Genomic DNA, 25,702 nt, shown 5'->3' with positions numbered 1-25,702 from the left:
ACAGTGATGATACATTCATCAAAGACATCCCGTATTTTATCAAGGCAGGCTTTTAGATATAGTATTTACAGACTATTACAGCAAAGGGATAGTAAACCTACTTTAAATTAAAACACAAACAAAACAAACAAACAAAAGCCTTCTTGCTGGTCTTGTGACATTTTACCCTCTGGCTAAAATAAAAAGGCATCTAAAAAGGGGAATATTGTTATCTGTCAGATTTTCTACAGTATGTCTGCTTCCTAGCACTAGCTACTGTATATTCACACTGGTCCACCCTTTTCTCCTGTATTTAGATTGTAAGCCTGTATTTTCTTATCTGATTTTGGACCATGCCATACCAGGGTGCTGCAATTTATCTATAATGTATTTGAAATATATCATTAAAAAGTTAACCAAACAATTCTTAACAAGGGGCAGGGAACAATGATAATAAAGGTACTAAGAGATAAGGAAATACATTTTTGAAGAGATAGTTGACCTTTTTCTTTTCCATGCAGACAGAGGCCACCACCTGTTCTCTTTCCATGTGCCTACTGGTCAGGAAGGGTTACACTCTGAAGGTACACAGAATACACTGGTCGTAGTCCTCAGCTGGCTTGTGGATGATCACATTGTGATGGGTGTTTACGTTATAATCCACTTTATTCTATGAAACCTGCAAACTTGCAGAAGCCCTGACAAACCATCCATGAAATTAATCAGTTTTCAAACTGAACCTCAAATTATAAAAATTCCAAGGAGGACACCATGTACAGCAAAGCTTTAAGAGGAACAATTTAATACTCTGTTAGTTTAGTTTATTTCATTCACTTTGTGCCCACAGGGCAGGCACAGGTACATTAGATTAGATTAGATTAGATTAGATTAGATTACAGAAATAAGTAAGTCTTCTATATGCAGCTATAGCCAAAAGTTTTGCATCACACTATAGAATAAACTAATTTTGCTTCATAAAGTCGAATGAAACCTGCTGAATAATGTTACGTTAACATATTGGATTAAATACCGCTTTGTAGTTCCATATACTTAATGAAAAACTGACAAAAATTGAAAAATGTGACACTTCAAAATCTAACATGAAATACTACTACTATTATGGCTTCCGGTAGACTTTTGCAATATCATTTTGTAGTTTTTTTGATTACATGATGATTTTTTTTTTTTTTTTTTTTTTAATTATGTCTCAATACTGAAATTCCAGGTGATGCAAAACTTTTAGCCATAGTGGTATACCATTCTATAGATTTTAGATAGACCATAATGAAGAAAACAAAACAGTGGAAATATTGAAACAGTAAAGGTTTAACTGCACTCATCTCTTCCTAAAAAATTATTTTCTTCCTAAAAGTACAAAAAATGACAAGCCACTTGTTCTGCTGCCCACAATCAGAATAACAGCAGCTTATCCAGCCCTCCCATAGGACAATAGTTTTTAATAAGGTTTTTGTGCCATTCAGCCCTAATCAATTTACAGTTCTATTAACTCCTCTAAATGAAAATGTCAACTTTGCTTAACAATAACTGAAGCAGGGAGTATGGTTACATTAAAATGTTATAGCTGCTACAAAGTCTGTCAATGGCAAAGTACAATAAAAAGAAAGACAGTAAAGCAAAGTGAAGCCTATTAAATGAATTGCTGTAACATGCCACCTGAAGCCCCAACTGCTGGAGTTTGAGAGTGTATTTCAAATGATCAATCTAAGTCGTCAGCCAGTGTTGAACACTGCAATTAGTTCAATCTCTAAGCAATCCTGAAACCTATCTTATAATTCCATCCTCTAAGCAGCATAGGCGTAAAGTCAATAGTACAGCTTCTCCCTCGTTAGCAGCTCGTGGACTAATGCGGGAGGAAATTGTCAGCTGCTGCTGCAAAAAAGATTTCAAGTTAAAGAACTGTCAAAGACTACCAATTAAATCCTCGTTTCAATTCTGCTTCTCCATCCCCTTTAATACACACCAAAACATCTGTTTTCTTTATCCTTTGAGCCAAAGGTTTAGGACCATTCAAGCTTGTAAAATCCTTGTGATTAAAAAATAAATAAAAATCACAAGATCCACAGCTACCAGTTACCTGGATATTGACAGCTGGTCATTTTCTATTGTATCAGTAACATACTCTATAACTCGCATGGTAAAATGAGATTTAGTGACACAGGTTAACCAAATCATTCAATTGAAACTACCAGGGCAAGTAATTGATAGGTCCCACTTTAAAAAAAAAACAAAAAAAAAAAAAACACACACATAAAAGTTTCTGATTGTCTGTGATTGTAATACGAGGTCACAGGGGCTTATTAACGGCTGAAACTATAATTGGTAGTCATACTTTATATTAACCAGGCAACAATTATCATGAATGACCATCTTACATCATTACAACACTGAAAATATGAAGTCTGCAACTCAAACAGCTCCCCTCACGGGAATGCTTAACTCTCTGTTGAGGTCTAAGAAAAATAACTCAACAAAACAGACCAGTTAACCAGGTCCAGTCTTAAGTATGCCCATGCATACATTTGGTGAAGGAACTATTTCATTATCATAGGGTAGTCTTATCACAAAGTCACTTTGTGCAGAAAGAGTTAAATAAACAACCTAATTTTTGCAAATGTTCAAGCAGCTGGCATTAAAAGCACTCTTGCTGTTATTATATTCTATGAGCTGCAGCCTACCTAGTGCGCCACCTCCTCCCTCATTGTTGGTTGACAACTTTATCAGACAAAAATAGCAATCAGCAACCCCCCAGCTAAGTACATGGAGCCGATTCTGCAGCCCACTAGCTGCAGATAACCTGACATTGCACAAGCGTCTGCAGTTTGGGTTGCATTACAAATAGAAAAAAAAAAAAAAACCTCTCATAGGTCAGCCTCCCGGGTCTGCATGTACAATACTAGCAGAATACACATGCAGAAATAATCACGGGTCAAAAGGCAACATACAGAGTCAAAAGCAATTGCCTGCAATCATCTGAGCTTGACAGGATCCGGGGTCTGATTGAAGTCAGGAGAGAGATCTGATAAAGCAGAGATCTTGTCAGTTTGAGAATACAGGTTGGTTCGTCCTTAATTAAAACCCAGGAGCCACGGATTAAAGGGCACTAAAGCTATTTGCTGACAGTTTTCTATTTCTAAATGTCAGTTTTATCACTTGTGCATCTCCTAAATTGATTAACGGTCTGTTTGAATTTCAATTGCATATTGCAATTGATGATTGATCAAGAAAGTCAGCATTGATTTTTAATTTATTTTGTGATAATTCTAATCGGGTATCCAAAGCTATATAATGCATTGTTACAATCAACCATGTATTAACAGTGTAAAACTATAAGTGCCCTTAGCAAATAACCTTCAAATAACACATATTTGAAACATTTTTTTCAATGTGCAGAAGAATAGCCGGGTTAATAAACAATATTAAACAAACAAAAAAATATTTTTGTTGACGTTTTTTTCAGTTTTAGTGAGAAATAAAAAAAAATATAACATATGGTGGCAGAATAAATCTGTAAAATGTTCACGGCCATAATAAAATGGTCTTGGGGGCCGTCAGATGCCCATCCCCAATTTATAGTATATTGATGCAGTGTACACAACTGTAATTGAATGCTTTGTGTGAAAATCACACAAATACATAAACATGAATATAAATAGCCAAGCAAATACATAGACTTACAGCCTTACTTTACACTTAGTGACATCCCTAATGCACGCATTCTGTAATCTGTATAAGAACGGCATCTTGGCAGGTGTTTCCCTATTCATAAACGCACAAATTAACATCTTTGGAGAACAGACTTTGCTGCTTATTTCTACCCAAACACCTTGCAGACTCATCCTGTTAAATCCGTGCCTGTCCAAGTGACCTTATCCCTTTATTATCTGTAATATGGCAGATTTTTACATTTTATTTTTCTATTGACTGTTTATGCAGCAGATAATTGTGCATCTCTATAAGGAAGACATTGCATAATAGGTCCATGAAATCATGAAAAAACTAAATAAAAATGCATGCACCACAGAGTTGTCACTTACCGATAACATTTACAAAATAAGCATCTGCCTCGAAGTTGTTTTTCAAAGCGTGGATGGTAAGTTCATTTTGAGGACCTTTACTGAGCTCCATCAGATCTAATATTTCCTGCAATGAGAAATGTGATCCTTCATAAAAGCGAGGGTAAGCTGTTTTTTTTTTTTTTATTTTTTTAATTGTGGTTATCTGAGCAAGATTCTTTATTCTAATGGTCATCCTAAATTATCTGGCAGTTCTATAAGATGCTTTATAGAAGAAAAACAGAAGTTACTGCTTTCTTTATATTATGCCCTGGATAAATCCATCCATTTAATTATGTCAGTAATGTTGGGATAAAACACAGGCTTGTTGATTCATGCAAACTTCTTGCTATACATTAGCAACACTTAAGAATATGCTGCAAATATATATATATATTAGTTTAGGCACTTTTTTCACCCCTCCCAGTGGAAGTTCTTTTTAACCTGAAGATATTTAAACAGGACAGATCCACGGAGATGGCACTGTTAGATCAATGATCACACTCTTAAGATGGATGTTTGTAATGCCTTAGCTTTGAGTCATATATAGGGCTCCCTAATTAAGCCAATGCCTTTCCTTATTTCCTCACAATTCCCTGGTCGGACTGGGAGAGGAGACTCTTTGTCAGGCCTCAAATGAGAGTTGCCAGAAAGTAGAAAAAAAATAAGGAGCGAAGAAAAGTGTTGTACTCACGTCTTCATAAATGTCAAAGAAGGTTGCCATCACAGCATCTGTGATCTGACTGAGGTCAGAGAGCTCCCAGAAGACTCGGAACATACGACCTGCACCCCTGCAGCGGACGTTGGCACATGGCACATTCTCCAGGAGAAAGGCTTGCATAAGTGAAAAAGAGTAAGAGAAAAGGTTTTCTATACAACATGCTTTTTGGGCAGAAAGGTCAGTGCTAAGCAATGTAGCACACACACACACACACACACACACACACACACACACACACAGGACCAACACTGGTACCCATTAATCAAAAGTTTGGTTCATATCATATATCTTTTATTTACTTTTCAACTTTTTTTTCCCCCTTTGGCAAACTTTACTTCAGCCATACACTTCTTAAAAATAGCCTTTTCAGAAAACCTAGATTATTCCCCCCCCCCCCCAATGAAAACCAAAAGGATAAGACAGCTGTTGTAACAGCCCTGTCTATCTCTGTGGTTCAGTCATACCTTAAGCGATTTACTATTGCTGAAGCAGTCTTCAAAAATCAGGGGAAACAAAACAGAAAAACCTTGTAATAAGTCATGCTGTTTTTAACATTACCAGGAGTTATATCTCCTTGAATGCTTCCCCTTGCTTAGCACTCCAAGTACAGTACCACAATGCTATGGTATCCTATTTAAATGGCCTTGGAATTTTGCAGTCAGCTTCATTCATTTTAACCATAGGGAGAAGAAGCATGCCTTTAAGCCTGTTCGAGTGGTTCTTCTAGGTTTTTCGGTTTATACGTAGTTTACATGTGGATGAAACTGAAATAGCAGCTCAATGACAAGTTTTGTTTATAATAAAAGTAATAATTTTTTAAAATGATATTGGGTGTATTCAAGTGATCTTAACATTGTCTCATTTAAATACCGCCACTGTGATAACATACATTTGTCTACCATGAATAGGTGTTTTTAGTGATTTCGAGGTACAGTTTTGCAGAAATCAGTTCAAGTAGTTCAGTATTTTCTTCGATTTATATAAACTGGATTCACCCAGTGAGAGAAAAAAAGAAGAAAAGCCTTTTAGTTCCTATCCTCCCATTTATATTTACTATAAATAAATGATACATTTTAATTGACCCTGTGGAAACATGATGAATAAATGCAAAACTCCTTGACTGGCCAGGGAGAGGGATGGATTTCTCTCAAACGACTGACTGGTAAACGTAGTCTCAGAGTTGCAGATGACCCCTGCACAATGTGAATCATCCGAAGATATCCTTGACATTGATCGGTTGGTGGATCTGGTCTAGTAATGGACTAAAGACAGCTCCACCCAAAAGTTGAAAAACATATTTATTTTAGCGAGCTGTGCAGCTTGCAATAATTCTTTTCATACGTTGATTTTCAGTCTTCTCAAAGGCACGGCAAAGCAAAACATCAGGGAGTGCAGTGTCAACAGAATGCTGATGCCCACACAACAAACATCTTAAATTAAATGCTGAGCTGAAAGATGAACACCCTTTCAGTTAAATTCTGTTTAGAGCTGCGCTTGCACCTTTTTTTGTCATAAAGCTCTCAAATATGTTGTTGTCATCCCTCTACTGTTCGTTAACATTAGTATTTCAGTGAGGACATGAATGAACCTGCACAGTTGGCAGTTGAGCACGCTGGGCTAAAGCCTAACAAAATATATTTTCTTTCTTTAACTTGCTATTGCTTTCAAACAAAAATATATTCTTAATATGTACAATAGGATCTCAAGCCCAAATGCAGAATATTGGGGGGGGGGGGGGGGGGGGTTAGAATATAAAGTACAAATACGCCTCCCTCCGGTTTAGGGTTCATCATAGATAATTAAAATATAATTGGCTTGGTATCCAAACATATACATAAAATGTTTAAAGCATTCTGCTGGTGTAATGAGGGTCTGTTTCTGAATTAGTTACAGTCCACGTGCATTGCAAGATTTATTAAAAGACATTGCTCACCCTTGCAATGTACTATACCTGCACCTGTGATAGTACGGATTTATAAAATCAAAAATGGTAATAAAAATGTGCAGGTACTAGAATTGTATTGTAACACAGCTCACTAACTAGCCACAGAGGCCCTTATTCTCGCAGATATGTTCTAGGACCACACTGACATGAATACAACACAACTCAGTACTAATTGGTCAAGAAGGGCCAAGCTAACGATTTTCCTGAATGAAAAGATGGACAGGAAACAGCATAGGTACTCACTAAATGGTTAGCCACGGACTCATACAGCGATATGCCACACCAACACAGCAGTGCTGCTTTTTGAATCTGTAACTGGGAGCTAGCGCAAGTGTTTCATTGCAATACTTGAAGCAAGACTTAAAGTAAAGACACAGGACTAAAAAAAAACTGCAAAATATCTCAAATAGCAAGAGGCTTAGAAGGACCAGATCATGTGACACAGTCAGGAAGAGTGTCTTGATACGTTGTTTTTTTAGTTTTAAGGTCTTTAAATGTGTAATTTGTCTTTAAATGTATATTACTGTCTCCCTTTTTACTGTGCTGAGGCTCCCTACTTGTGTATTTTTTATGTTAATTCAGAATGTGTAAATATTTTGCTCTGAAAACAAAACTGCTGCCTCCAGGTATCCCTTACTATATGACACATGGCCTGACTATACACACATAGCAGTGAGTTTGAACATCGCCTTGTCGTCTAATTGTGTTGGAAGTATCTGCATAGACCAATTTGGAGTAAAATACAAGTAATAAATCAAAATATATTTAATATATACTGCTAGTACTAGTAAGAGGCAAGAAAATACATTTTAAGGTGTTGTTAGCACTCTTTTAAGATACAAGATTAAATAGGTGGTGAGAATCCCTTGTATTTACTTCCTTTAAATGGCATCTGTTCTCCTCCTCTAGCAATTTATGTTCCTTGTACTGATTTGAAGATCACATGCATTCACAGCCAAACATCTCATCAAATCAAGGGCTTCACCTTGTCTGCAATTTGCTGGAAACCCTTTACCTGACAAGCACCAACTCGTCCAGAAGCTGCTAATTTAACTTGCTCCTGAATTTCTTTTTCTTCTTTCTTTTAAGAATTATTTCTGTTCTGTGAAGCTGGGGAAGCACATGCACGTTAATGCTTATCACGGATCGGTACATAACCAGTAGGAGTTCTGGCCTTTTAATTGCTTCTTGAAAACCGATTGTACTGACACCATCTGCTGCTTTTTAATTCTTAACTCTGATAACTGACAGGAATGGATCAGGCCTAGTCACGAGGCTGACAATAATTGATTTTTAAACAGTATTTATTCTTACAGTTTTTAACCCCTGAGAAGCTTGTGAAAAATCTGTGCTTTTTACTAAAAAAAGTATTTAAATCCCCAATTTGTTTTATTTTATTATTATTATTATTATTATTTATTTATTAGCAGACACCCTTATCCAGGGCGACTTACAATTGTTACAAGATATCACATTATTTTTACATACAATTACCCATTTATACAGTTGGGTTTTTTACTGGAGAAATTTAGGTAAGTTACCTTGCTCAAGGGTACAGCAGCAGTGTCCCATACCAGGGATTGAACCCACAACCCTCTGGTCAAGAGTCAAGAGCCCTAACCACTACGCCACACTGCTGCCCAGTGTAATAAAACATTTTAAAGCCAAAAAATGTTTTATTACTTGAGAAATAAAATACAAATTAAAAAATCTTTCTAGATGCATTTAACATTGACAGGTAGCTTTGTTATGTTTACAAGCAGGAACTTGTAAAATGTATTGAATGAGGGAATCTTAATGAGTTGGAACATGGTCATTAAGCAATCTAGTTAAAAACGAGGGTGCACAACATGATCCAAATGTAACAAATGTATCATTCTTCAATTTGATCGATGACTTGATGTATTCATGCATGCTGTTTGTTTCAATAGGCACCTGGACTTGTTTTGGTCAATTCAAATAGTTTGCTACTGTCTGTCATCTTTGTCTTTGTTCAGTGGTAGATGCTGGACCACATATTTATTATATATAAAGCAACATCAGTAATTGTACTGTCTCTCTCTCCCTCCCTCACACACTTAATCTGATCAAATATGTGAAAATGGGTCAACGTGGAAGTATCTTAGTATTAGTATTACAGTTACCTGCAAATTCAAACAGTTATGCATGTTCCAAGCTGTAGCAAATCAGTGTCACTGCTGGAGTTGACCGAGAAAATAAAATCAAGGTGTTGGAATTACAATTTGCTCCCTAGTAAACTGTCTTACTCTCACTGTGTCCAATGACAGAATGACATGGCGAGCCACACTGCTCCGAAGTATACAGTGTTGCTTAGGCAGGCATGCAGCTTCACCTATAGGAATGCAATCTTCACACACACACACACACAATGAAACTCTTGATACAACGTACTGCCTTGGGACCATAAAAACAGTATGTTGTAACCGAGGTATGTAATAACCAGATACATGCACATACCTGCCAAATCAGCACAAAAATCAAAACCTAGTACAGTACTAATTGATTAATGTGCACATATTATTATTATTAATATTTATTTCTTAGCAGACACCCTTATCCAGGGCGACTTACAGTCGTAAACAAAAATACATTTCAAGAATCACAGTACAAGTATTAATACAATTAAGAGCAAGATAAAATACAATGAATATACCTGTGAATATACCTGTGTTCCCTCCTGACCTGTGAGGGCGCCAAGTAACGGGAACAGAGTACCCTGGACTGTTTGGCCTGACACTTCATTCCCAGGGTTAAAAAGAAGTCGGTCATCTAGAAAGGGGGCGGAGCTTCGATGCACTAACTCATCAACCCGGAAGAGAAATGATGTGGCAGCCACGGATTGGAGGAGAGCCTGCAATCATTTACTAAGGGGTCATGTGAGACGGTACAAATACAGGACGAAGCGACGTAATCTGTTCCTTCGTATTGGTTACTGCATTGAACCCGGAAGGAACCGTATTATTGTATTGTGAGTGTTTTGTTTGTTTGTCTAATTGTTTGTCTCGTTATTAGACGGCTAACACGTTCCGGAACTGTCACCAGAGGCCAGCACGTACCCGGAACATCACTGCACCAGAGCACGATAAATTGTATACTACTGCACTCACTGAGCAACTAAACCCATGAATCATTCAGATTTATTGTAACTGTTTCAACAGATTTTTTTCTATTAATTTTAATAGACACCTTATGGATTTATAAACCTTAACACGCCTCCCCAAGGGGCAGTCACCCGGACCTGCAGTCTTCTTTATCATGCTATAAACAGTTCCTAGGAGCAGATTGTTCAAATCTTATTACAGGGCACACCACAGAAAGGCAGGCATGAATCCTGTTTAAAAAATACACCTTTCAAATTGCATTCTCACTGCTGACATAGATAATACTAAGGTTTCTTTTAGTACTTTCTCCTGTACTGTGCAAGGACTTGCAAACCCAGCATACTGCTGAAAATGCCAGAGAATGACAGAGTGTGAGTATTCTCATTGCTGAAGCTGCAAATGTGCACCCGCTGCGTTTGCACAGCATTGCTGAACACTTTTTTCTGATGAGGGTTATTAACAGCCCCTAATGGAAGTGTGGAAGCGTGTTCAGAACCCGTGGCTGCAGTTTGTACAATGGTGATATATAGTATGATGCTACATTTTATATTTACAAACATATCATTAGATTCACGTTGCAGTACAATCTGTATTTTAGTTTGTTTCTCGGTGACAGAAATACGCTAACTCGTCATTTTAATTGTGCATTTGTTTCTATCACATTCACACAGACCACTAACTGGAACAATACAGAACACATCTGCAATGGGTGGACGTGAATTCACAGTGAAAGTTCATAGCACAGAAACAAGGACCAGAAGGAAGGGGAAATATGATCGACAGGCAAGATGGAAACAGCACAAAAAGAATGGTGTTAGGACATTTACAAGTCAGGCATGCATCTTTTAATGTGTGCTCCACGTATTAAAATGTATGATGAATGGGGTTATTATCTTCATAAGGAGAATGGGCTACATAGATCAACAATCACAGTTAGTGATTGGTCAGCTCAACAATTTGTCAATTTCACAAAACAAAGTTAGTTTTAAATACAAAACTTCACATTTGTTTTATTATAAAATTCTCTTTTTCATCAGTTATTCTCTACTCGGGCAACTTTTCTCCACACTAACTACCCGATCCTGGTGTGGATGGAAATATGACTCCCATCACAGCGCATTTTCAGCCAGTAGAGAGGAAAATCTCAAACAGGAAAGGCTCAAACAGCTACAGGAGTCTTACTTCCATTCATGTGACTGTTTGAGAACTAGCTGTAAAAAAATTATAACAATTTTCTCTTGGAGAAGCAACTAATTTACAATTCACTGAAAATGAAAACGTCACCTAAAAGAATACGTACCCGATATAGGACTTGTAGTGTTAGTGAAGCAATGCCGTGTAACACACAGTACAGGAGGCAGTTAATAACGCTGCGGCCCTGCTGAGCTATGTTCAATCTGATTTATAGCTAGACTAGTGTTTTACATGCTCTGTACTTTGCAATGTGGCACTTATACCCTCCCTGCTGAGGTATTTATGGAAGTCATCCCTGTATCAAGGTTTGCAGCCGGGTCTTTGTTTTTTATACTGTAAACTTCAAACGACATTACGCACTGGGGAGACAAAGTCACCTATCTTGTAGGTTTATTTTTCTTCCTTGCAGACATATGCAGCAACACTAAAAGTATACTTTTCACACTGTTAACAGAATGCTGTGTGGCACTGGAGCAGAATTAGCATCTTTAAGTCCCCCCCTGCTTATCCAGAAAAAATGGCATCTTTAAGGTGGCACAAAAGAATAAGTTACGAGTAGCAGTACCTAAGAGAAAAAATGCACTGCTTTGAACAGCTAGAGAAAAGGAGCCTCTCTCTTGGCAATGGTCATCAACAATCACATCACATGCGAAAAAGAGGGCATTTCCAGGACAGGCCTGGTGGCGTATAATAATACAAATAAATATAATCATAGCAACAACAACAACTGCGACAGCAATCTTGCTTCCTGGATCTTACTGAAGTATAACACAATATTGTTTTATCAACAAATAGTGTAGGGATTACCAGACACTTTCTACTAAAATGCCACTGAGTCCTAGATCTATACTTATGGAGACACTAAATCTTAATATGCTGGTGGCAATGTTTTGTACTCATTTAAAGCTGTTAAATAAATTGATTGTGGGCAATCATCTTCTAGGAACAAAGCCTAGCCCATCCAATCAATTTAGCTTGGGTCTTTAGTTCTCTTCCATACAGTCCCTCATATATTCATATGAGAATCCACCCTGCTGAATTAACAGCTGCATGTCTTGACACAATAAAGAGCTTTACATTTTCTTCAGGAGTAAGAGCTGTACTGTGTTTCTCGTATCAAACAAAAGAAAGTGGTTCTCTAATCATACAAGCATCTGACTTTGTTATCTTAAATGGGAACTTAATTCCAGGATGCTTAATTCTGCTGGCAAGCATATCGCACAGCATTCAATCCCACCTTCCATTACATCTGTCAGTAAATTGTTTATGACAGTATTATTAAATACATTCTTTTCAGAAGTAACTCACAAAATCCAATTATTTCAACTTCTAAAAAGAAAAGCATGTCTCAAAAGAACATTAATTTCTTAAGGTTGAATCCAACTATAAACAGGCAGGGTTAAGTATGCAGCTGCTGAAGTGAGCTGAATTAAAACCAACAGATGTTTGCTAAGAATGAACCAGGAATATGCTGTTAAATTCTTCTATAGCTGTATTACTGAAGCAGATTACAGGGCCTTCTGGATTTAAATCAAGATGGGATGCCCATGTTTGCAAGTAATCTGATTTTATAATCAAACTGATAGCACAGATGCAGCCTATGATTAAACAAAAGTTTGGTGTCCCCACCATCCTATGACCTGGAAGCAACTGGCCTCTGTATTGAAAATGCCTTGTATGCAGGAGGCACATTGGGACTGAAGTCTGCAGCTCCATTTGTCATTTTAAGTTGAAATATTGCAGACCACAAATACGTGGATAATATTTAGAGTTTTTAAGCTCACTGCCTTTTGCATTCTAGGTAAATATCAAGCCCTCGTTTTTTTTTTTTTTTTTACATAGCAGCGTATAGGGGTTTAGAATGGGAATTTGACTGCAAAATAATAGGATGGAGAACCTACAGTGCTTGCAGCTCAGATCTGCTTTTGTGAAAATTAAAATGTATTTCTAAAAATGGTACACAAATTAAACTGTCAATTGAAAATATTTATTTTTTTCAGTATGTTTTGCTATTTTGTTATCATTGTATGCTATTTATTAAGCTGTTTTACTTTATTTGTGACCTATTCCAGGGTTCAATTTCACAGCAAGATGAGACAATAGGGTATTCATGGACGCATGCAGCAGATGCTGAATGATATTCCATGCAATTACCTATCTGTGCATGCTCTGCTGAGATAGAAACAGAATTCTACACTAGGCTTACTGTTACAAACAACATCTCCAATTTAGTATTTGTGATTGCTTCTCTACCATGCTGCCATAATTGTCAGTTTTTCAACATGTTTTGTCAGCAAGATGCTTTATTGAAACACATCCCCTGCTGCTTTCTATATCTTTTTATCTCTGTCTCCCCAGAGGTCTCTTACAAACACAGATGACTAACAAAAATATTTTTTATCATTGCGAACAGAAAGTGTGATAACTGATCATATGTTTTTTTTCATAAGCAAGTATCAGTCATATCAGTTATGTATTGTTTTCCAACACTAATCAAATTAATCAAATGCTCCTCTTGAGAGAATGGAGGATCAGATGGTGCAGTACAACATAGTACCACTGGCCAGGACTCTCACCTGTTTCTGCTAGGTTCAAATACAGCCAAGATCAAAGGCATGTAAATCGACTCTGGCAGCTTAATGAGTCTTGTAAAGCAAGCTATAACCCACCTCTAGAGAACAGCACAAAGGGATAGGCAGTTTGTAGTTTAATCCCTGGCTCTTGTAGGTAGACACAAGGACCCTTTGTGCTCTACAGCCCCCGAAACACGTATTTGTTTCTTTCTGACAAATTGTATTGGAGATTCCTGGAGCACAAGTTTATATTGCTCACATTTAAAATGTCAGGCTTGCACAGAATATTTCTGCTACTGTGTGTAATCAGAGGAAACTGCAATCCAGAAACACAATGAATCTGTCTGGGTCACCTCACAATGTGAATGTTGAAGCTAAACACATTGATTGATCACATGGAAACAGGGCCAGGAATCTTAGGTGGTTTATTTATTGATTTATTTACATTTTATAGTGCATTTAGCCAAGGCGCTTTACAAGTTTAAACAAAACGGTACAATCAAGAAAAATGGATGAAAAAATAATGTAAGTTTATTGGGCTAGGGTGGGGAGATACAGATTAGTTGCTTAAATGAAAGCAGGCGGCCAGAGGCTAGGTCAGGGTCAGGCAAGCAGGGTCATAACAGGAGGTCAGTGGGCTAGGGAGAAGAGATGCGTTTTGAGGGAGGAACGGAAACTACATAGTGTGGGTGACTGTTTTATGATAAGTGGGAGTCTATTCCATTGAAGGGGAGCAAGAAGGGAAAAGGAACGGAAATGGGATTGGGCACAGGGTGAGGGTGGGACAGAGAGGGACAATAGGGATTGGGAGCGTAAGGGACATGGGGGAACATAGTAGATGATCAGTGCAGCCGGGGCAAGACTATGGAGAGATTTGTACACAAGGGTAAGGAATTTGGACAGGCAATGATAAAAGACAGGGAGCCAGTGCAGTTGGAGGAGGAGAGGGGAGGTGTGGAAGGAGCAGGGGAGGTTGAATATGATATGGGCAGAGGCGTTTTGAATGTGTTGTAATAGTGTAAAAGCATAAGAGGGGAGGCCAAGGAGTAGGGAGTTACAGTAGTCAAGGCGGGTGAGAATGAGAGAGTGGACCAGGAGTTTAATAGCAGAAAAGGAAATGGAGGGGCGTATTTTGCGGATGTTGAATAGGTGGAAACGGCAGGTGCGTGTTATGGCCGAGATATGGTCAGAAAGGGAGAGGGTGGAGTCGAAGTTGACGCCGAGGTTACGAGCAGAGAGGGATGGAATGAGGGAAAAGGGAGGGAATGACATGGTAAGGCAGGGTTGATGGGCTGATGAGGCGGTATCGGTGCGCCATCCAAGGTTGGATGGCAACCAAGCAAGCTGATATACGGACGGCAAGGTCGGGGGTAAAGGAGGGGAATGAAAAGAAAATCTGGAAAAAGAAAAAGAACACGCACAGTATCTGTTTGGAGTAGTTTCACAGACCCTGATGAAGGGAACAAAAGTTAGTCAAAGTTTCGTGCTAATCGTGGTTTGTGACTTTGAGGTTTATGTCACAGAATGGAAATAAGAATCTTGCTGCTTAAATCAGTAACAACTGAAGATGTATGAAAGTTGAAGCTGCCCTGCTTTATGTTTCTGTGCAAACTGTGCCAACATTTTTCTATTACTGATAACAAAATACATTTTAAAAATACAGGATCCAGGATCAAACACATTCACACATTTTCTTTTATTCTCAGACCGGTGAGATCAGACTTTTGACGTCTAAGTTAAAAAGCAAGAAATTCGATTTTAGCTCTCTGGAACTCTGCAGACAATAAACCTCAGTCTTGTGTACAGATAATCTCCAGCACTGGCAATTTCTTTCTACTTTCTGGAATGTTACCAAGAGTTGCTTCCATTGCCATACCATTTTAAATATATTAATGCTGGCTTCTACAATTCAGAGTATGTTTTGATGGATATTTCAATACATTCAATAAATTGGGGTGGCATTTAAAAAGCCTATGGAAGCAATCTTCAAGTGCAGGACTGGCATCTTTTTTAAAACAACTATCAGATCAGTTATTTGAAAGCAGACTTTCATCCTAATTTTCGTCACCATGTCTACATACCCTAAAAGCCTGTCTAATAATAAATATGCCCTACAGCACTTCTTCCTCAGCCCCATTCTCAATAGACCACGACTGGTAGCGGCTCTCTTCTCCTAACCTGCCTGAGTTACATGAGCCTGGTCACTGACTTTTGCGAAGTTGGAATTGTCTTTCCTAAACTCCCAAATATTTATACAGGTCGGGATATATTCATGGAGAAGCAATAGTTCAGTTTCCTACAGTCTACACTGCTTTTTTTGAATGGATGTTCACAAAAAAACACAAAGTACAGTACTGCAGCGTCTCCTGGCTAAGGATGGCCAAGAAATCCAATTACAGTTCTGCAATATCCATGCATTCATTCAACGCACTAAGAAGACGGTTCCAGTGCACATGGTCCCTGCATTAATCGACTGCCATTCACAACCTGGAATAATGATCTATCACAGTCTGAGACACAGACCAACATGGTGAAAAACACAGAAAGCTAGAAAGAGTTAATAGTATAGAGCCTAATAGAACAGACACATGTACAGACGCTCAATCCCTATATGCATAAAATGAAGAAAAAAAAAACAACAGTTTTTGAATTGTCAGAACTTGATTCAAGTATGCTGCATTATCTCAGGTTATTTGCATAATTCTAAGGCATCAAGAAGACAAATCATTTGTGTCTGCTTTGTTCTGTAAATCATGCTTGGTTCACTCAATACACACAATAAAAAAATTAAAAAAAAACAGCTAATTGTAATATGTGTCTTTCATTGCTATTGCTCTAACAAAGAATTCTAATCATCACTGAAGAGTACAGATGCATGCTAATTCAAACCCTTCTGCTAATGTTTATTTGTCCCGTTCTCTTGTGACCAGACTGGATCTCCTAAACACTACACTTTACAGAAAAAAAAAAACCCTTTTCTGCATACTGTCACTTGCAATGATAACATAATGATGTCTGAATCACATTAAGCTGACATCTATGCATTTAAAAGCTCTTTACATGTTTCTAAAATGAGGTTGTCTTTGCTGTGCTTTGCTCAGAGGACCTTGGGAAGTACCGTGTTCCTACAGTGAGACAGAACAGTGTGCTATTTTTGTAGAGCACTTTCTTACCTGTGGTGCATTTTTCCATTTATTTAATGTTTTTTCCCTTATCATTATACTAATGTTATGTTTACTGTAACCAGTTCCTGTTTGTTGCTCATTAAATGCTTGGAGAAGCTTGCAGTGAATTCACCCCCTCCAGGTTTATCCAAGGACAGACCACCTGGTATCTGTTTGTTCTGAATTCACCTGATTCCTCCAGGGGTTTTGAGAAGCAGTGGCAAGAACCTAAGCAGTGTCGAGGCCATGATGAAGTTTTGCTAAACAACTCTTAAAAAGGTTTTATTAATGAACTGGCCTGTAAATAATCCACCTGCAGGCCGGCCTGTAAGCAATTCAGAACTGCGTAGTCCTCCGACGTTGTAAGTTCTGGATATAACTGCAAGGTGGGCTTGCAGAGTGAAAAAAAGCGAACGGCTGACGGTACTCGTTTTGGAGGACGCGAGTACTCGTCTTCATCTCTCCCGAGTTAGTTCGAGGGTTGCAGCAGTGAGCCAGGTTGAATAATAATTGGACAAAAAAAAATTATTATTCATTAACCATAACATTTGTGAAACTGAGAATATCATCTCCTGGTTCTACAGCATTTACTAGTGCAAATAAGTAACAAGCCTCACGCAACACATCTTTTTTTGCAGTTGCTGATGTATGGTACCCACTGGAGGAGACATATGAAATAGGCAAAACCAGAAGTAAAAGGGTTAATCATTATGTATGGATATAAATGATGAACTCACCTCCCAGACGTGTTCCGGAGGATGGCCAGTGCATCTGGAAAGCCGTCCATGTTGTAGTCACCCAGGTGCAGGGTGATGGGGCTGTGAAGGGCAGATGTTTCAAGAGGGACGAAGCCCCAGAGTGTATCTTTTTTCTGGAAATCTGTTAAGATTGGAATCCACTAGAAACAGAAGAAAAAATAATGTTGGAGTTTATATGAGCAGAAGCAGGCAATGCAAGCCAGGTGAAGACTCACAGAGACTGCGTGACCTGAGGGTGGTGTAACCTAGTGGTTTGAGATCAGGAGATCTCAGCTAAAAAATCTCAGCTCAGCCAACCTAAAGAGTATACCGAGGCATATTATTTTACCACCTGTATCCCATTTTAGAACATATTAGTACACTACCCATTATCCCAAATCAGACTTTAAAATCATTTCTCAATACACTGTTCTCAGTGCTGATTAATGAAAAATTCTGAAAGCAGGCTACACCGACATACACCATACAACCTACAGAGAGGAATCAGTACATACTATCCCTACCCATCATCCTCCTTTGCTCCCCAAGATAGACACTGCCAAAGTGATAACCACCTAGAACCAAAATAACCAATGTTGACACGCCTGAGTAGGTTTCAACACAATGCTACAAGAAATAGTTATTCTGTAACGTTGACATGCATCACAAGATAGCTGTCAGCTGTTGTAAATATTTAAACTTTCCTAGAACTTTTTTTCCTCAGACAAACCACAGGCCTAAAAACAGGCCTCATGGGCGCCCCAGCTCTTACTCAATAAACTTTTAAGAAATCTTTTCAATTCTCACTCAGTTGCTTATCTCTCAACATTATGTATAGCGGCAGATCTAATATGATGTAAGTTGTGGAGGTGTTTTGATTTTAAGCTGTTTAAAAACACCAGGATGGGAGCCAGAAAACAAAGCAATAAATACCTCCAGGACTCGGGAGTTTAGTTGAGCAGCGGCTCTTTTTCAAGCTGGGATCCAACTTTAACAAACACATGAACTCACCTATGAATTTGTTACATAAACCATGAAGAAGGCACCCACAAATCTAACTGGAAGTGTGTTATTTGAATACATGGTTGTTTTGAATGTTGCCTCCTGATTAAGCATATAGTTACCGGGAGATTTATTTGTAATTCTTTATCAATGTGGCAAAAAATAAAATAAAAATGGACCTGGTCTTGTGATCTTTCAATTGTCACTTCTGCGATTCAACTGGAAACTAGTCAGAAAAAAAACAAAATCTATCCATCCACACACTATGTATTCATACATTCTACAATTCCACTGAACTCCATTTTCAAGGCCAGTACTGTAAATGCATGGGATAGTTTACCAAGTGAAGCTAAACTACTTGGGAATATTAAACAAACAAAACAAAAAAACATGTGAAATGACCAAGGAAGTGCAACACTACCTGAAAGCATGGAGTAACCTAGTGCAATACCAGATATCATGTTTCAAAATAAAAATAATAATTTATTTTTATATATATATATATATCTCCTAATAATCACTTCAATGAATGAACGTTTCCAATAAGCAGGCAAAACGGAGACAGGCCATCCCACAAATAAAAGCAATACCTCGTTTGCATCATATCTAAAATCGAGGCAAAAGATGTATTACTTACTTGACAGTTTATGTATGTTGGCCAGTTGCCCGCTTATCACTGTAGTACTGTAAAGATTAGATCGTTTCGAGGCTTTCACCGATTAACACTGACTGCGGAAAAGAGAATAATTAAACTTGATCGCCTTTGAATATACAGCAATTTAATATCAATGTCAGATCAAAAACGCAGATGAAGAGGACGGGCTTAGTGCATAAATGACTAAAGCTTCCCAAAGGAGAAACACAAAAATGGCCATACATACTGTAACCGAAAAGATTCAGGTTTAAATAAAGCTGATGCTCTTGATCTTTTAACTAGGATTCATGTTTACACACAGCCTAGGATTTGTAGCAAATTTAAAAAAGGGGAAATTCAATTTAAATTACAATTCAAAATCAAGCAAGCATTATCTATCAAGGTTATTTTTCATTTAGTTATAAGTCCATATTTAGCAATTGAAACATGTTGTAGATACTACACAATAGTAATAAATATTCCTCATCTTTACAGATGGCCGAAAAATCTCCCTCTTTGTGTTTCTGAGTTATTGCCATGACAACATGCAACACGGGATTGTGTGGTGAATTTTGCGAGGAGGGGCTGCACTTTGAATCACGTTAGTGGCAGCTTCAACCATTACTGAATCACAGAAATAAAATATATTCCAATATATATACCAACCGACCCCTGGATTCATTGCAAATCTACTATACTGTGAGGGCCACAATATATCATGACAAAATACTGCAGCGAAATACAGTAAGATATACTAAATAATGTAATGACACAAATTATTACTCTACTAAAATGTTTGATGGCAAAAGGTCTAACACTGATAGTTATTATCCCTTGATTAAATGTGAAAGTCTGTCTAAAACAAGAGCCATATCCTAGGACCATAATATAACTAAATTACAGTATACAGAGAAGCTAACTGCAGAGAGGGTGGGTTTATGTGTATGTGTGTGTACATATAGTTTAGTGGTTTATTAGACCTATAACCATAAGAAAGGTTACAAACGAGAGGAGGCCTTTCGGCCCATCTTGCTCGTTTGGTTGTTAGTAACTTATTGCCATGTTTAACATGCATTAAGAAGAAACAGATGCCAGCCTAAATATACTGCAAACAGACTTAACCATCCAGTAATTAGTCTCACCGGACTGTGTAAGTCTTCAATTGACTACCTGCTGGAACAGATCCAGGTATCCATTGAGGAAGAATGGATTACCTTATCCAGTTTGTCAGATTTAGCATGGGACGGACTGCCTTCATCTGATCATTGTAGAACCCCATTTTAAGGACATTATCAAACACGGAACTGGCTGCAGAATGGGATTCCAACATATTCCAATTAGACAAAGCACTTATGTATGCAGTCTTCTGTTAAAAACCATAACAGTGGGGACGTCAGCACAGTGGCTCAATAAGAAAGCAGTCTGGAGTTAGTCTCTGCAACTTTGAAATTACATCTGCGTTTACAGTACATTCCAGCACCAGCCGAGGTGAGACTGGGACTGACAAAGGGTCACGCTTCTCTTTATGAGGGCAATGATTTCCTTTGAGTGGAAAGGGAGTACAATCAACCACTCGTCTTCTGTGCCATTGTGAGTGCAGCTCACTGCTGAAAATGAACAGTCTATTGCTATTTTTTCTTCAGAGAGAAACGGTTGGGAACTAGATCCATTTGATAGCATTCAGAAAGCTTTTTTATTTACCTTAAAACATTGAGTAGTTTCAAAAGTTAGAACAAAATCAACATATCTTCAATACGTGTTTCCCAGCTGAATGGATTTATTTTCTTTTTTCTCAGTGCACAGTATGCTGTTATCCCTAACCTACATCAGCAGGAAGATAAGGCTATAGATTTTAAGCCATGTTATTGGATGCAGTGCTGATGTGTTCAAAGCAAATGGATTTACTTTGTATTATTGTCTTTTTTTATTGGGAGCATTTTTGTTATAAATGGTAGACTGCAGGAGATCAGATAAGGTTAATAACAAAACACTGAAAAAAAACCAAAGACTTGAGCTGGAGATTTGTTAAGTACTACATACACCACCATACACCGCATGCCCACTTTATCAAGCCTTGATACTAAATGGCATAGACCATCAGGTACTGTAAGGTGTCTCTAAGGATGTTAATCCATATATTTTAGTTAACTGTTGTTGCAGAGAGGTGGGCAGAGGATCGTACTGCGGTGGCCCTGAAATATGCCAGTCTCTGTCAAGCTCATAAAACCATTCTTTTAGCATCCTCTGTGTGTTGACTGTTATTACCAAATTCATTTTAGAATCAAAACTGAAGACTAAGCAGATTTCTTTTACATCCTTTTTTTTTTAGTAAGTCAAATTGGATTAATTCTTTTGCAATAAAAACACATGATTTTGCAGCAGCATAAGGCTGTTATACTAGGGGCAGCAGTGTGGAGTAGTGGTTAGGGCTCTGGACTCCTGACCGGCGGGTTGTGGGTTCAATCCTAGGTGGGACGCTGCTGCTGTACCCTTGAGCAAGGTACTTTACCTAGATTGCTCCAATAAAAACCCAAATGTATAAATAGGTAATTGTATGTAAAAAGAAAAATAATGTAATTGTATGTAAAAATAATGTGATATCTTGTAACAATTGTAAGTCGCCCTGGATAAGGGCGTCTGCTAAGAAATAAATAATAATAATAATAATAATAATAATAATAATAATAATAATAATAATAATAATAATAATAATACTACAGATAAAAGTAGATTCATTAAACAATTATGGTATGCTTTTTGAACTCCAATAGTATGCTTTTGGTGAGGAATCTAGTTTATACTACAAAAACATGAAAATAATATTGAATTCATGTTTTTTTTTTTTAAATCAGGTCATTTTAGATCAAAATTGTAAAACAGTAAATAAAAAAGAAAAGTTGAATTGAAAATGCAGCACCAGTCTTATTTTCAGTTAGATGAAAGCATGTATTCAACACTGAGCAGGGTTTCACAAGAATCTATTACAATAAAAAGAACCCAAATGTTTTCTCAAACATTGCTTTGCTGTTCAAATTGCTTTGTCTAAAACAATACATTTTAATAATCAGCATTTAAAATACAAAATAACAAACTGAACATTACACTGAGTGGCAAATGGCCCGGATTCACTGTGACAATAGATTGTTCCACCTGCAATGAGTTAGTTGAGAGTTTGCGATGCCAGCTTTGAAGATTAATTATTTAGGGAATGCCTCAAGATCATATTGAAACTGCAGCTGAACAAGGACACAACAGCAAAAGACAGGTACATTTAAAATAAATTATAACACATTATTTTCTGTGTATGTTTAGCTGAAGTAATGTCTGTGAGGAAACAATTACCCACACCATGGTGTGCTGTTGTGTGAGATCCACTGCAGCAACCTTTCAGTTTATTTTTGAACACCAGAACAAATAATAAATGCAGCACAATTGAGAAACAGTACATCTCTTTTAAATACATTGTGGTTATTCATTGTTTTCCTAAATCAGAAATGTTTTGTGGTGTGCACTTCGCATTCAAATGGAAACAGTCACAATCTCCTCCTATCTGCTATCTAACAAGGTCCACTGTGTTGCAGGAAAGCTTAGCAAACACATCTGGCTGAACAGTCATTTACATGTAAATGCAGTTTTTTTTTTTTTTTTTAATCGCCCATTTTTCACTGTCGCATCTTGTAAAGACTCCTAAAACACTGCAGAACCTGCTGAAAGGTTATATCCACAGCTGCAGTCCATTAGTGCCCTACCCTAGTCCTAGTTCTGAAATAGGTACTGACCACCACTGATTACAGCAATGTCAGTTTTCAACAAGATGTTCATAATATTTCAATTTTGTATGTACTGTAGCATGGAAGGGCAAGCCTCCTTTCCATGTGACTTATTAGGTTTGCATCGTGTGAAAATCACACAAAATGTCAACAAGAAGTCAAACTGCAAAACTGAAAACTGCACCATGACGGCAGTAAAGAATACATCATTTGGGCAACGTGTAGGGATAATACATATATTTAATCAGGTACACATCATATGAAACTCTTATGATGTTTAATAAGTCGAGCAAGCATAATGTAAGCAGATACACTGATTCAACCCCATATCAAACACGCTTCATTTGCTCAAGAAATTAAATTCTCGGAACATAAAAATGATAGCCTACTACCTTAACAAATGCCATTATAACCAAATATTAATATCTGCACTGCAGAGGTGTTCCTTTGATTGCATTTATAAGGAAAGAAAGCTGTAAAACTAATCTAACCATTGTAGTCTTCAGGCAATATTTGATTAATTTGGCTTTTTATGAGCTAATATATTTTTTTAGGATAAAAATGCAGTTATAAATTGAATAGTTTCTATCAAACATGTGTGAACTTAAGACCTTCATACACATACATGAGATACTGACACTAGATCTGACAGAATGTAAAAGTGTTTTCAAAGTATTCCTTTATACTGCAGCACATACACCATTCAGTTTCATTCATTTAACATTCTTTTGCCAGTGGAAAATAAACATTAAAACGTAAAGACAACTCACTGTTCAAGGCTCACAAAACATGTTGTTTTCTATCATGTCACAAAGAAATCATGTGCTCAGAATCTTAACCTTTCACCTATCACTACAATGATAAACGGGCAACTGGCCAACATACATAAACTGTCAAGTAAGTAATACATCTTTTGCCTCGATTTTAGATATGAGACAAACGATGTTTTGCTTTTATTTGTGCGATGGCCTGTCTCTGTTTTGCCTGCTTATTGGAAACGTTCATTCATTGAAGTGATTATTATGGTATATACATATACAGCTCTCCTTGAACATGGTTGTATTAATGTGATTACAAGCCCCGCTTCAACTGCAGGCCCAGACACTGTAGTCTGGGGCTCGATTTAAACAAGCTGCAGGGCTGAGGACTAGATGCTTGGTTTAGGTTATCATTATGGCACACTGGCCCTAACTGTCTCTGTTTTCCGAATGACACTGAACTGAGAAGACTAGCAGAAACGCATCGGAACAGCGAAGACTCCGAAATGACCATGGACGAGGCAGAGCAGATGTGTTCTGAAACTTCTCAAAAAACATTTGCATTTCACCTTTTTACACTTGGCTGAGATACAGCTGAATGAAACCTTGAATAAAGATGATTTCAGATACAGCCAGCTGACTCAGCACTAAACCTGTCCATCCTTATCTCTGTGGGGCCCCTTGCCCAGAAATTGGAAACACCTTATTGAAAGCAGCAGGGTGCACAGGTGACATTGTAACGACACTGTAATAGCAAAAAAGGCAGCTAATACCACAATCTCAAACCAGGCCTGACATTGCACCTGCAGTTGCCTTGAACTAAATTCTTGCCCTCCCTGCGTTAATGAGCAATTCAAATGAAAATAAAACAGTATTAAAATAACCCATATAAAGAAGTGAGCCAGCCATAACTGATCCCACTGTGAAGAATTCATTTTCAGTATGCTAGTGAGGGATAATAGCCCTTTCAAATGCATCAAATAGATGATCCCTTTTCTTTTTTTGAGATGTAGCAATCTGAAAACAATGTACTCTATTCCAGGATGATCTCAGCTTGAGGATATTGTATTCACTCATGTTGGGTGTCACATGATTTGCTATTTAGTGTTTTCTACAGTATAAAGATGCATTTTAGACTGAAAGAAAATCATAGTAATAAAACAATAAAGAAATGCCACAAAAAAATGTCTGTCTTATTATTTATCTTCTTAAAAGCCAATACATTCTCTCTCTATATTTTACATTTATTTATTCTTTCTTTTTCCCCATTGACACCGAAGCCTGATTTACAATGCGTCCGGCCCATCAAGGCTTCTCAGTCCATGTTTCTGACTGTAAATGAGGAGTGGCAATGCATACAACCCAAAAAACAGTGAAAAACATTTAAGCTGGATATTCTCAAGTGGAAAGCTCCACACATTCAACTGATCATTTTGAAATTGGATCCCTCTTGGCTTTTTACATGCATTGTCAGATGTTTCATTTTTTAAATCTTAGCTCACATAGACCCTCATTTTACTTATCCAAAGAGGTATGGTATTTATTTCCACTAAGATCAATTTAATAAACCTTATAAAGTCCTTATACAAGCATTCTATGCTGTATTTAACCTGGACGCAGATCACAGACAGAACAGTGATGACCAGGGATATGAATGAATAACAACTTTACTGGTCTAATAAAAGCTAAAAAGGCTGGCTGTCCCTTACACTATATACTAAAGCGTTGTTTTTCCATTGAGAATACAACACATTCACTCATAATAACAATCAAACATATCCTGTGGTTTCTTTGGTCCAATGGTAAGTCTACCCGATTTCCCCAGTGGGTAGTTTTGTGGTTAAATGAGGGCATTAACATTTATACCTTACTACACAATTACATTATTTTTGGATTTAAGGGATAATGTGTTTTTCACAATAAATCCACGCCACTATAAAGATACGAAGTGTCAGAAAACTCTTTACCGTTTTATCCATATTACAGCACACTGAATTTTAAAACCAGGGGTGGCTGCAAAAATTGTGGAA

General features: G+C 37.5%; 1 pseudogene; it reads right to left on the bottom strand.

The window, feature by feature from the left end:
* Nucleotides 1–25,702, bottom strand: part of LOC117425865 (T-cell immunomodulatory protein-like) — a 78,922-nt pseudogene that overhangs the window by 28,714 nt on the left and 24,506 nt on the right.

The sequence above is a fragment of the Acipenser ruthenus genome, chromosome 20 (genome assembly GCF_902713425.1).
Source record: "Acipenser ruthenus chromosome 20, fAciRut3.2 maternal haplotype, whole genome shotgun sequence".
Lineage (NCBI taxonomy): Eukaryota > Metazoa > Chordata > Actinopteri > Acipenseriformes > Acipenseridae > Acipenser > Acipenser ruthenus.
The sequence above is the reverse complement of the archived record's forward strand: the minus strand, read 5'-3'. Positions and strand labels throughout refer to the sequence as shown.